This window comes from Equus caballus, chromosome 17 (assembly GCF_041296265.1).
Source record: "Equus caballus isolate H_3958 breed thoroughbred chromosome 17, TB-T2T, whole genome shotgun sequence".
NCBI lineage: Eukaryota > Metazoa > Chordata > Mammalia > Perissodactyla > Equidae > Equus > Equus caballus.
In genome coordinates, this window is record NC_091700.1 from 84,961,592 (window position 1) to 84,973,942 (window position 12,351).

The 12,351-nt window shown below is 40.8% G+C and overlaps 1 protein-coding gene across 1 annotated transcript in view; it reads right to left on the bottom strand.

Moving 5' to 3' along the window:
• DCT (dopachrome tautomerase) overlaps window positions 1–12,351 on the bottom strand; it is an 80,941-nt gene that overhangs the window by 43,113 nt on the left and 25,477 nt on the right. The gene's annotated exons all lie outside the window — the stretch shown is intronic.

Sequence of the window (12,351 nt, forward strand, 5' to 3'; positions counted from 1 at the left end):
ACTATACTGCATTGCCAAGTTTATCACCTTCTCCAGGAAGCCACCACAGTGCTTCATGTGAAGGGACAGAGGAAAAGACATTTCTTTATCTCCTTCTCTGTGCCAGGTACTGTGCTAAGGTTGGTGTCCTTAGCTGTTATCCCACCTAAATTACAATGAACCACCGCTTGTAATTTAAATACTTTTCATTTAAATGAATTGTTTTAACATTGCTACCCTAGATGGAAGCCTCAGCTGGTCAGAAGAGAATTAAGAAATCCTCATTCTGACAGAGGAAACTGGCTGAAGTTGAGACTGTCTGGTCCCTCTCAGCCTCACATTAACTGAATCACCTCTTAGTATCAAGCCATCTGCCCACATTAAGGCACGTTGTGGGAAAATACGTGAAACTTCTAAGGCATTTTTTTTTATCATCTAACACACCGCACAGCATCCTTTTTATGAGGATCCAGGGGAGAGATTTCTCTCGGGGCTCACTATCCAGAAAAACTGTGCTTCCTCACAGCGACTACCTCGTCCTGAACTTTCGGACCCTGGGAATCTTAGAATAACTTTTCTTTCTCTGCCTTGGTCACTTATGAAGCTTAGAGCCAAATTTGCAGCCTCCATGACGAAAAACCAGTTCACACAGTATCTAGTGTGATATTTTCCTTCCTTATGTTTTGGGATTCTGGGATTCTTATTTTACCCTTTTGCAAAGTTATGTGTTTCTCCAGCCTATCTCAAATCTCTTGAAAAAGGAGGCAGAGAGATATATACATGCACACATATATTTCTGTTTAAGTCCAAAGGTAGTAAACACCCAGCCAAGTTGTTGTTTGTAAGCACGCCAGGACTTAGAAAAGAATTCAAGAGTTCCTGAGAAGTACTCAAAGATCCAAGGATATAAGCCAACAAGATCTCAGATCATGAGCATGGCTATAATTAAATATTGCTTTATTTACAGAAGGAAAATCTTTGCTAGAAAAAGAAGAGCAGAATCTGGGAGGAGATATCTCATGGATGTACTAAGACCATTCATTGCCAGTGGAAGCCATAAAATCAAGGACTATCCTAAGGAATGTTCTGAAACCCTGTAAAGAGAGGCAGCTGTGTATCATAGAGCTAAATAATCTGAAAGTAGAAAAAGTGACTTATTAGAAAGCAATTCATTTTACTCTCATTTTACAGTGGAGGCAGAATCTTAATGAGAAGAGATGTTCTGCATACTTTCATTTTACATTTCAGCACCTAGCACCATCTTACACATAAGAAGGACTCAGTGTGTGTTCACAGGACTGAATTGAATTAAATACTTTAGAGAATTTGTCAGTGGATGATGCAGAGTGGGCATGCAAAATTTTGGAGATAGGATGCCAGCTCGTGCCTTCCCTACATTCAAAGGAGGAAGAAACGGCTCAAAGCCTGCTGAAGCAATCCAATGGGGTGGTAAACATTTTAGAGCTGCTGGTAAGATTAATACAGAGAAATCATCTGCATCTTTCTTCTGCTTGTCAGCAAGTTGCCTGTTCTTTTCTCCATGCCTCTGAATGTGAAAATCCTCCCTGTGTTTAGTCCCTGCTAGACACCTCTGTCTGATGCTTTTTGATCTATTCTCTGCTGCCACATCATGGGGAAAAGAGATTATTTTTCCCCCTGTGTCCGAATTGTTTCCTAAATGCTGGGAATCTGTCCTGATAAAGGTTTTGCTTTCTACATCTAAGAGCTTTTCTTTTCTAGTCGTGTGAATTGTTCTTCAGAGGAATTAAGGGTTAGGAATGGGCTGTGTGGTTCTGGTATTCAATTGGATGCCTTTTTTTCCTACCTGCATGCATTTTTTGATAGTCTACCCTTAAGGTTGTGTTTATACATCAAACACGTCTTTTGATTTCAGATTTTGTATCACCTTTATACTCATCGCAATTCCTTGTTATGCACATTTGTGCCCTCTAACACTTATTTTATCATTTTGGTTTCATCCTCCATTCTGGTAAGCGGTATTCAATTTGCGTTTTTTTATGTGTATCCCTAAATTTAATGTCTGAGTTGAGTAAGTAATATAGCTACTCCTCCTTCAAGATACGGATCTAAGGAAGGAAGGAATCACTCTTCCTTCTGCCCACTTCCGATCAAACCCAGCAAATACCATCTATACATTTGTAAGAGGTCGTGTGAGCTAAAAAATGTAAACTTTTCTGGATAATTTTAGTACTAACAGATCCACTAGAGCTTATGAATGTGCAATTAAGAGTGTTCAGGGTCTGGAAGGATCACCAAAAATGTACTTCTCACAAATCAGGGCAGACAGCTGCCTTCTAAATGTAAATTTTACTGTTACGAATTTTTCATTCTTAAACAGTGTTCTGGCGTAAGAAGGAAACAGACAAAAGTAGTACGAAACAAGACAATTTCTCGGACGTTTTGGTTTAGCTTCAATTATAAGAGAAACTTACAACAAGTTACTATTTTTATAGTCACAAAATCGATTGAATTTATGAACACCAACTGTCTATTTATGCCATGGAAATGGATTTCATCTTGAGTGGGACGATTCGAAGGCCAAGTCAGAACTCAGCAGAAGATGCAGAAATGATGGAGGAGTGAGCAATGTTTTTTGGTGGAAACACGTTTGTCCTCACTGGAGACCTGAGGAAATACAAATTTGTAAGTGAACAGGCAAAGTCATGGTGCTTATGGGGACTGGGCACTAGGGAGGGTGAAAGCTAAAGAGTAAAGCACATTAGAAAAAACACCTACATTCAAAAAAAAAGAAACCTCCCTGTATGTCTTCAATTTCCACTCAGAATTTGTCTGAGTTGCCTAAGATTGCACAAATGGTCTGTTTGCCATGACTACTAAATGGAACTGTTAAAAGATAAACTGAAGCATATTAAAATTTTTAAGAGTTTATTTGAGCAAACATCATTCAAATTGGCTGGCATCAAACCAGAAGTGGTGAGGAGCGCTCCACCAACAGGAGCTATGGGCAAGGTTTTTACAGAGAAGATACAGAAGCAAAGCAAGCAAATTATTCAACTAGCTATAGCTTAAGTAGTTGCATTATTTGGGAAAACCTAGTTGACTGTGATTGCTTGTTCTTAATCTTGAGGCGTTTACAGGAACTGACTCTGGCTCAGGTTTCAGTTTGCTTACACAGACTACCAAGGCATTAGAGCCTCCTCAGTCTAATGGCCTCTTTGTTGATTACTTTAACACAAAAGTACCAAAAACTGGGTATCTTAAACAACAGAAACTTATAGTCTCACAGTTCTGGAGGCTAGAAGTCTGAGATCAGGGTATTGGCAGGGCTGTGCTCCCTCTGAAAGCAACAGAGAAGGATCTGTTCCATGACTCTCTCCCAGCTTCTGGTAGTGCCTTGGTTTGTGGCAGCATGACTCCAGTCGTCACGTGGCGTTCTCCCTATGTGTGTGTCTCTATGTTCAAATTTCCTCTTTTTATAAGGACTCCAGTATATTGGATTAGGGGTTCACCTTACTCCAGCATGACCTCATCGTACGTCTAATTAGGTCTGCAACAACCCTGTTTCCAAATAGGGTTGCATTCTGAGGTACTGGGATTAGGACTTCAACTTAGAAATTTGGTGGGAGGGGGACACAGTTCAACTCATAACAGAGAGTAAATGGTGAAATTGGGCATCAAAACTCATAAGTTCAATCTCTTTTCACAACCCAGGTCACCCTCAACACATCCTCAAACATTTGGGTTTAGAAGGAGAGTTGGTGTGGGTCATGTGGGTGGAGAAGAGACACTGAAGAGAACTCGAGGAGAGACCATCATAAGCCTTAGCTGCTCTCTAGTGACACAAGGAATTATGCTTTATCTCATTGGAAGTTCAAAATTGGATGGAAGGGCGCCTACTTCCGTAAAGGTGAGCATTTATCAGTCAGTACCAGGTGCTCCTACTATCCTACAGTTAGTACCATCTGTAGTCTCTTTGAACCATATCATCTCATAAATTACAGATCTGGATGAGAAGTTAAAAATCATTTAGACCAATACTCTGAGTTGAGAAAACCAAGGCCCAGCCAGAGTCAAAAATAACTTACCCAAGACCACGAAGCTAGTTAGCAACAGAGCCTCGGTCTCCTGATTCATAGCGCTATTTCCTGACACAAGGCAACCAGGCATGAGAAAATGTGAGATATCTCTTTCCTGATAAGGACACTTTTTTCCTCTCATCTTTGTCTCAAGCAGCTCGTATTTAAAAGTCACTCAATTCTTGTCTTTCTGTCAACTAACAGTTAGAGATGAACAGATAGAAAGTGCTCAATGATACTTATTAAATACATTTATGAATGAGAACAGGGAAGCACCATGCCTTTAAGGATAAACTCCTCAGCTGAACAGCCAGGTGGTCTCCTGACTTACTTGCCCCTCTTCTCTATGGAAAGGTGCAGGGAGCTCCTTCGCTTCCTTCTGACTTGGGAGGTGGGTTGGGCTCTTCCTAGGGAAACCTTCCCTCTCTTGCCCTCTTAGATGTTTCCCTTAAGCTGTACTCTTAGGGTCCCCAAGTGTGTCTGCTCCTCTTCTTGCAGGAGAAATAGAAGCCTCCTTGTATATGACATCATGGTTGGTTGTGGCTGGAGACTGCACTGACTTCTGGTTGCCCCGTCAACGCCCCTTTGAGACTGTGCGTTGCTGAATGATCTCCTTCAATGATGGGGGAATATTCCTTCCATCGGCCTTCCTCCCACCCCTACAAACATACTATTCAGGGGTTAAGTTTTTCTGTTCAGAGTCCCCACAGCCTGACAACTAGAAACTGCTCCTTCATATTTATATATTAACTTCATCCGAGAAAATAATCCAAATGTAAGGTGATTGCCAAGTAACCCTTAAAGGAAATATTTAAATATCTTATGATGTAAAGAAAAATCTATCTTACGGTATGCCTTTATTAAAGTGTGAGAGAAAGAGTCTATGTTGCAGAATCCTGCCAGGAAAGGGAAAGGTACAGGCCGTATATGAAGTTTGCTGAGAAGATGGAGCTGTCTCTTCTTCATTTTTCTAGATTTTGTCCTATAGTTTTGCAAGATATTATGATTAGGGGAAATTGGGTTAAGGGCACACGGAATCTCTTTCTATTATTTCTTACAATTGCATGTGAATCTACAATTATTGCAGAGTAAAAAGTTAGCTGTCAAAAAGTCTCTAGAATAACGGAGTCAGCAAGCACACTGGTAGACCTGCAGTTGCACTGCACTGAATCGTTTTAAGGCCCTTCCTTGTTTTTGCAGTTCACTGATGGAAGCACCAACACAGTCATGCAGAATGACATCCATCGTTGGAATGGGTCCCACATCCTTGAGAACCAAGAGCAGCACATTTCTTCTTCTCTTTCAAAGCCTACTTCCTAGTTGAAACCTTAAGCCACCCCCCACACCTTGACCAACCCCGTCAATCAGTAAACTGACTTGGATAACTGGTCAGCTGTAGAGGGATCTTTCCAAGGGAAGAGCATTGCTATTTTGATCATCTTTATATCCAACATCTAACACAGAGTTAACCCCTAGTAACTAAATAATAAATGTTTGCTGGAGGAATAAGTGAATGAATGAATGAATGATAAGCAATGACTATTGTTGTCTTAAGGTTCAAGTTAGTTGGGGGTGAGAACTGTTCCAAATAACTTGCTAATTTCTTGCAAATCAAAAGCCGAAATTTGAGACTGAACATAAACTTTTCCCACGCTATTTCTGATAACAATACACACATTCATTTTAGAAAATTTGAAAAACACAGAAAAGTACAGAGAAGAAAATTTACATCACTCATAATCTCACCATCGAGAAGTAATTCTAATTAATCTTTTGCTGTTTATCATTCCAGGTGAATGTAATTATTCATTCTTTCAATAGTCTTTTTAATCAAATTGGAATTATAGGATACACATTTTTATAATCCACCTTAATCCTCCATTTAATCATATACTGAAAATGCTATTTCATAATTTGCAGATGTCAAAGTACAGAGCAAAGGAAGGCTGAGAAATTCACTCAGTCAGAACCATGTCCGTCGTATCAAAACATGGCGGTCATAGAGAGCGGGAGCATCGGGAGTCCGTTGTTTTTGGAAGGTTCTTTATATCAGACCGTGAAAATGCTTCATGCCTGTCTTAAAGAGAGTGAAGAATCTTTTGCAACATGACTCTGAAGAGAAGAATAGTTTGGGTTATTTTCATAACTAATACAGTATATAAGGAGATATTTGGTGAGGAGGTATTTGATATTAGGGCAAATCTCTGGCTCCATATCATTAGTTACCATCCTCAGGAGATTTGCCAGCTTCTTGAAGTTTAACTTCTACAGAATCCAGGGGAAATGCTGGCCCCCCGAATGTGCTGAGTGAAAGAAGCCAGACAAAAAGAGCTCATACTATGTGACTCCATTTACATAAACTTTCAGAAAATGCAAACTAATCTCAAGTGACAGAAAGCAGACAAGTATTTGCCTGGGGACAGGGTGGCAGGTAGGGGAGTGAGGAAGGAATTACAAAGAGGCATGAGGAGTATTCTGGGGGTGGTAGATACATTCGTTATCTTGATTTTGGCAATGATTTCACTGGTGTATACGTATGTGAAAACTCATCAGATTTTGGATTTGAAATATGTGCAGTTTATTGTATGTTGATGATACCTCAATAAAGCTGTAAAAATAAAATAGAAGCAACCAAGATGTCCTTCAATAGATGTATGGATAAGCAAGCTGGCATATCTGTAAAATGGAATACTATTCATCAATAAAAAGAAATAAGCTATCAAGCCATGAGAAGACATGCGGGGGACCTAAATGCATATTGCTAAGTGAGCAAAGCCAATTGGAAAGGCTGCCTACTGTCTGATTCCAACTATATGACATTCTGGAAAGGGTAACACTGCAGAGACAGTAAAAACATCACTGGTTGCCAGGGGTTCAGGGAAAGGGAAAGAGGAACGAATAGGTGGAGCACAGAGGATTTTTAGGACAGTGAAACCACTCTGCCTTGTCCTGTAATGGTGGATACATGCCATTATATATTTGTCAACACCCATAGAATGTACAATACCAAGAGTGAAACCCCATGTAAACTATGGACTTTAGCTCATAATAATATATCAATATTGGCTCATCAGTTGTAATAAATGTACTACCCTAATGCAAGATGTTAATAATAGAGGAAACTGGGGTGGGCAGAGGGGAGGAAGCATATGGGTGCTCTCTCTACTTTCTGCTCAATTTTTCTATAAACCTAAAATTGCTCTAAAAAATAAAGTCTATTAATTTTTAAAAAAATTTTAAGGTGCCAACAGTAATAAAATTAGGAGATTCCACCTAAAAGTTCAAATCTCAAGCTCATTCTGAAAGACCAGACGCTCCAGCAACTTTGAGTTAAACCCAACCCAACTCCCCAAGTCACGGCTAGTTCTTCCTGCCCCACGTACACTGCCCACCTGGCCCCTGTAGATCTCACAGCTGGGGACACCTGCCTTCCGGAGTTGACACCCCAGGGTCCCGGCATCTGTTAGGCCCTAGGAAATGTTTTCTTAGAGATCTATTTTTATTCCTTTGTTACTTCTACCCAGTCTCCATCCTTTTCTTTGGGTTCTGGAAGTCTCTTTTAGGTGCAGTCCTGGCTCACTCATTTCACTGGGGGTTCCCTGAGATGAATTCTTTCTCTTTATCTTTGGAGAGTTGCTACATGGGGTCGTACTCAATAACGCCTGACTGGTATTATTCATTGATCTCCCCTTCCTTCCCTCATTCCTCATGTACACCACTCTCTGCTGTGCCTCATTCCTCACGTGCACCCACTCTCCCCTGTGCCGCAAAATTAGGGCATCCAAGTGTGAAATCTTGTTTAACTCTTTGCTGTCTGGCTTCTTGTGGGTCCTCCCCAGCATTAACCTAACATTTACCCTCTTGTGAAGGAATGATTCATTTTGTTATAGGAAGTTTATAAAGTATCAGAGGCCAAAGAAGAAAATCATTCATCCATTATTCCTTTACTCAGAGATAAGCACAGCTTACATTTTGACATTGATACTTCCAACCCTTTTTCAGTACATATATATAATTTTAAACAAAATTGTGATCATATTACAGTCTGTATTATAGTTTTTTCTATTGAACTATATATTATGTACATTGTTCTCATCTGATTTTTAAAGGGCTACATAGTAACTCACTGCACAATAACTAATTGTGATGTTATCATAATTGATTTAATGGATTCCCCTATTTTTGGACATTTAGTATTGTTTATAGTTTTTTGCCTGTACTAATAATTCTGCAACAAACATCCTTGTCGATTAATCTTTGTACTTGTCTCTGATCATTTCCATGGGTTAAATTCTTAGAAGGACTGTTGTGTTAAAGTACATGTTTATTTTTAGTGATTTTGTCAAATGTTCCAAAATTGCCTTCCAGAAATATTGCACCATTTCCACTCCCAAAATCAGAATATATAAGTACCCAGGAAATAATTTCATCTTTAAGGCAAAAACTTAAAGAAAAAATGTGTTTCACATATCATCAGAGTTTAAATTTTAGTGGGTTTGGGAGTGCCTGTCAAAATACCAGATGCAAAAATTCAAAGAGAAAATAAGAATATAGTATAAGAACTTGATGTAATATGTCACAACACTAATATTATAATATTTCTGTTGAATGTTAATTGTTACCCAGTCTCTCACTATATTAACCACTCCACAATGGCAGAGGATAGAGGATATGACAGAATCTCAAAGGGAGAGGCAAATATGATTTAACTGGAGTACTAAGAAGTTTAACGTGATCATTTCATATTTCCATTATGAGGAACTTCTTATAAATCATTTACTATGGCACCTCTTCTGAATTCATGCAAAGATTACTCTGCAAGGCCTAGTGACGCTGCATGTTAAGTCTGTTGTATAAAAGAAATCTGGGGTCTTCTCAGAAAGGAACAATATACCTGCATGCCTCTGAGCATTGCCAATTGACTCTTCCCTCTGCCTTTCTCATACCCTGTCATTCTGTTGTCAACATTCACTTATCTTCAATGACATGTTGCTGTTACCCAGCCCTATCTTCTGACCTCATTCTAAACCCTATAAAGTGCAATCCAGATTAATCAACTCAGAGCTTAAGAGGTGTATTCTATACTAGTAATTTTTTGAACAGATGCCTGTTATCAACATTTCTACCCATCTCAGAGATCTTTCAAGGCACACACAGAGCTCATTGATCTTCAAGTATGGGCAGGTGGTAAGGTACATAATTTGGAAGTGCCAGGCATAGAGACAGGAGATGTGAAGGAGAGAAGATATTTATGTATGGTGTATTTTGGACTTGATATGCTAAGCATCTCTTTTCAACCGCTAAAGCACTAAAATTGCACTATTGCGTGAAATTTGGTTGGCATTCAATTATCAATATAGAACCAAAGTCCCACTGCTCCCTACTATTGCTCAGAGATTTCCAAAGGTCGCCAATTCAGTGTAATGACTGGTAGTATACCAGCCAAACCATCCCAGGCTGGTCTCCTGACAATCTCAGATCACCATGATCCCCAGGGCCCTGAGCCAGACAGGCTCCAAATCCCCTATGCCAAATGTTGTCTTGTGTTTGCCAAAGCATAGGTGGATGTTCTAAATTATAGTTAGAGCTGGGTCCCCAAGTTTTACAAATGAAAACTCCCAAGTCTTCTGGGAAGGAAGGATTCAAATTTGCAGAGATGTTAGAAGATCTGATTGAAGAGAGTAGTAAAGACCTGGGCCAGGCCAGAGCCCAAGAAAATCATCCAGAACCAGAATGGTCTCAAGAATGGAGCCAACAGATTTGCCCATGGCTGGCACTTTTTTCTTGTTTGCCTGCTTGCTTCTGAATATTCCTCTGACAATGCGTCCTGTGTAATTTTCTCCCCATTATATCCATCTTCTCCCCTGGTAATTTTTTTTTATTATTATTATTTTTTATTTTATTATTTTTTTTTTAAAGATTTTATTTTTTCCTTTTTCTCCCCAAAGCCCCCCAGTACACAGTTGTATATTCTTCGTTGTGGGTCCTTCTAGTTGTAGCATGTGGGACGCTGCCTCAGCGTGGTTTGATGAGCAGTGCCATTTCCGTGCCCAGGATTCGAACCAACGAAACACTGGGCCGCCTGCAGTGGAGCGCACGGACTTAACCACTCGGCCATGGGGCCAGCCCCTCCCCTGGTAATTTTTAAAGAGAAGTAGCAGACCCTAACATAACTAAAACTAAATTTCACTGCAGCCTGCCACAAGAAATCAAAACAATCTCAACTGTTAAGCCAGGGAAAGGTATGGACTATCTACCTCCTTTCTTAGGGCTCAGCAGAACCTCCTTTCTTAGGGTGCAGTCCTGTATCTTGGTGGCCCTTTGGCTTTCTTCCTGGCTATTCACTCATTGATTCACTCAGCTGACACACACAGAGAGCCTGGGATGTGCCAGGTCTGATGACAGAGAAAAAGACACAAACCATACCAAGTGAGATGGCAAGATCCTCAAGTGGAGGCACTTGGGAAGTGCTATGGGAGCCCAGGGGAGAGGCAGCAACCATCCTAGGTTTTGCTATTCTCCGCCATCATTTCTCTGCCTCCTATTAGTGGTATATTAGTTTTGCTTGAAATAGCCAGTCAAAAGTGAAAATGCAGTGAGCTTGAAGCTTAGGCAATATGAAGCACAAAGTGTTCCCTTGCAAAAGACTGAGGAGTTATTAGCTTTTAATGCACATCTTCTGGGGTATTTCTAAGACTATCAGATAATATAATAGTAGTTCTGTGGACAATATCCCAGTCTTGTGATGCGTCCAGTTCTCAAAGCCTTTGACGAACAGTGCATTTCTCTTTGCCAGGACACACTCCCCACCCCCAACTCATATATCAGGATTCTGTTTCTATGGACAAATTGTTTTCTTGGAGCAGGTTGAGGTGGTATTTTTAGTCTTTGATTTTATGATATTGAGATTGTTCATCCTTCTTTGCACAGGGAAATAAGCAATCTTTAGGAAATCCCAGTAAAATATTTAACCCCTGGGACTGAGGATCACTTTTTCTGTCTTTGCTTCCTTCGAGTTGGTGAGATCGTGCAACTGACTTCCCTGCAGAAGCCTGAGGCAAATGCAGTTTCCTTCAGACAAACATATCCAGTCCTTTCTATGGCGCACTCCTGCCCTGTGAAACCCTGTGCTTCGTGTAGACATAGGTGAACCTCAGAAGCAGATCTGCATATCATGTGGCTAGAAAAAGTCACCATGAGGGTCTAACCTGCAAGTTCACGGGAAGAAATCCAGAATAGCAGGCATCAATGCACTTCTGGATATCAGAATTCAGAGCAACATAGATACAAGCATTTCTGCAGGCTCTGAGAAGCATGGCCTAGTGGACTGTAGAGGACAGCCAGGAGAAACACACATCTCTGTGCCCCTCCCTGCCCCCACCCATGTCCAGGGCCTCCTTGGAGACCCACAAAGAACACACTGGGTATGGAACCGGGTTGTGCCTGCTAAATATTCTTCAGTCTGTCCCTGGAAAACCTGCTGTGATGGTTAATGTTATGTGTCAACTTGACTGAGTGCCCAGATATTTGGTGAAACATTATTCTGAATATTTCTGTGAGGGTGTTTTTTGGATGAGATTAACATTTAAATTGGTGAATTTTAAGTAAAGCAAATTTCCTCCATAATGTGGGTGGAGCTCATCCCATCAGTTGAAGATCTTAGTAGAACAAAGATTGACCTCCCCTGAGCAAGAGAGAATTCTGCCAGTAGTCAGCCTTTGGACTTGAACTGCAACATCAGCTCTTTCCCGGGTCTCCAGCCTACTGGCCCACGCTGCAGACTGTAGACTCGCCAGCCTCTATAATCACATGAGCCAATTCCTTAAAACAAATCTCTCTCTCTCTTTCTCTCTCTCTCGCTCTATGTATAAAACCCTGACTAATATACCTGCTCTACACTTTTCAGTGGAGAAGATTCTAAAATTGTAAAAACAAGGTTACCTTTTGGAGGTCTAAATAAGAGCCACTGTCCTCAAGAAGCAGACACAGGATGGAGGACAACAGCAAGACAGAATCGTAAGTCTCCTTTCCCCCCAAGCAGGGAGTAATGTTGGATGAGTCAGGCCCCAAGGTTGGTGTATGGAGGGCCGCATGTGGGTAAAATGTGCGGGGAGCCCCAGCAGACACCAAGCGCCCTGCCTAACCCCTCGGCGGAGAAGGCAGGTGGACCCAGCACAGCAGGAGGGACTTGGCTGATTCTCGGTTCAATCCCCCAGTTAAAGCTGTCAGAGAAACATAAATAAAGAAATCGGAGCTGACCAGAAAGCCTCTGGGAGCTGTACATTCATCCTCTTGAATAAAATTTAGCATAAAG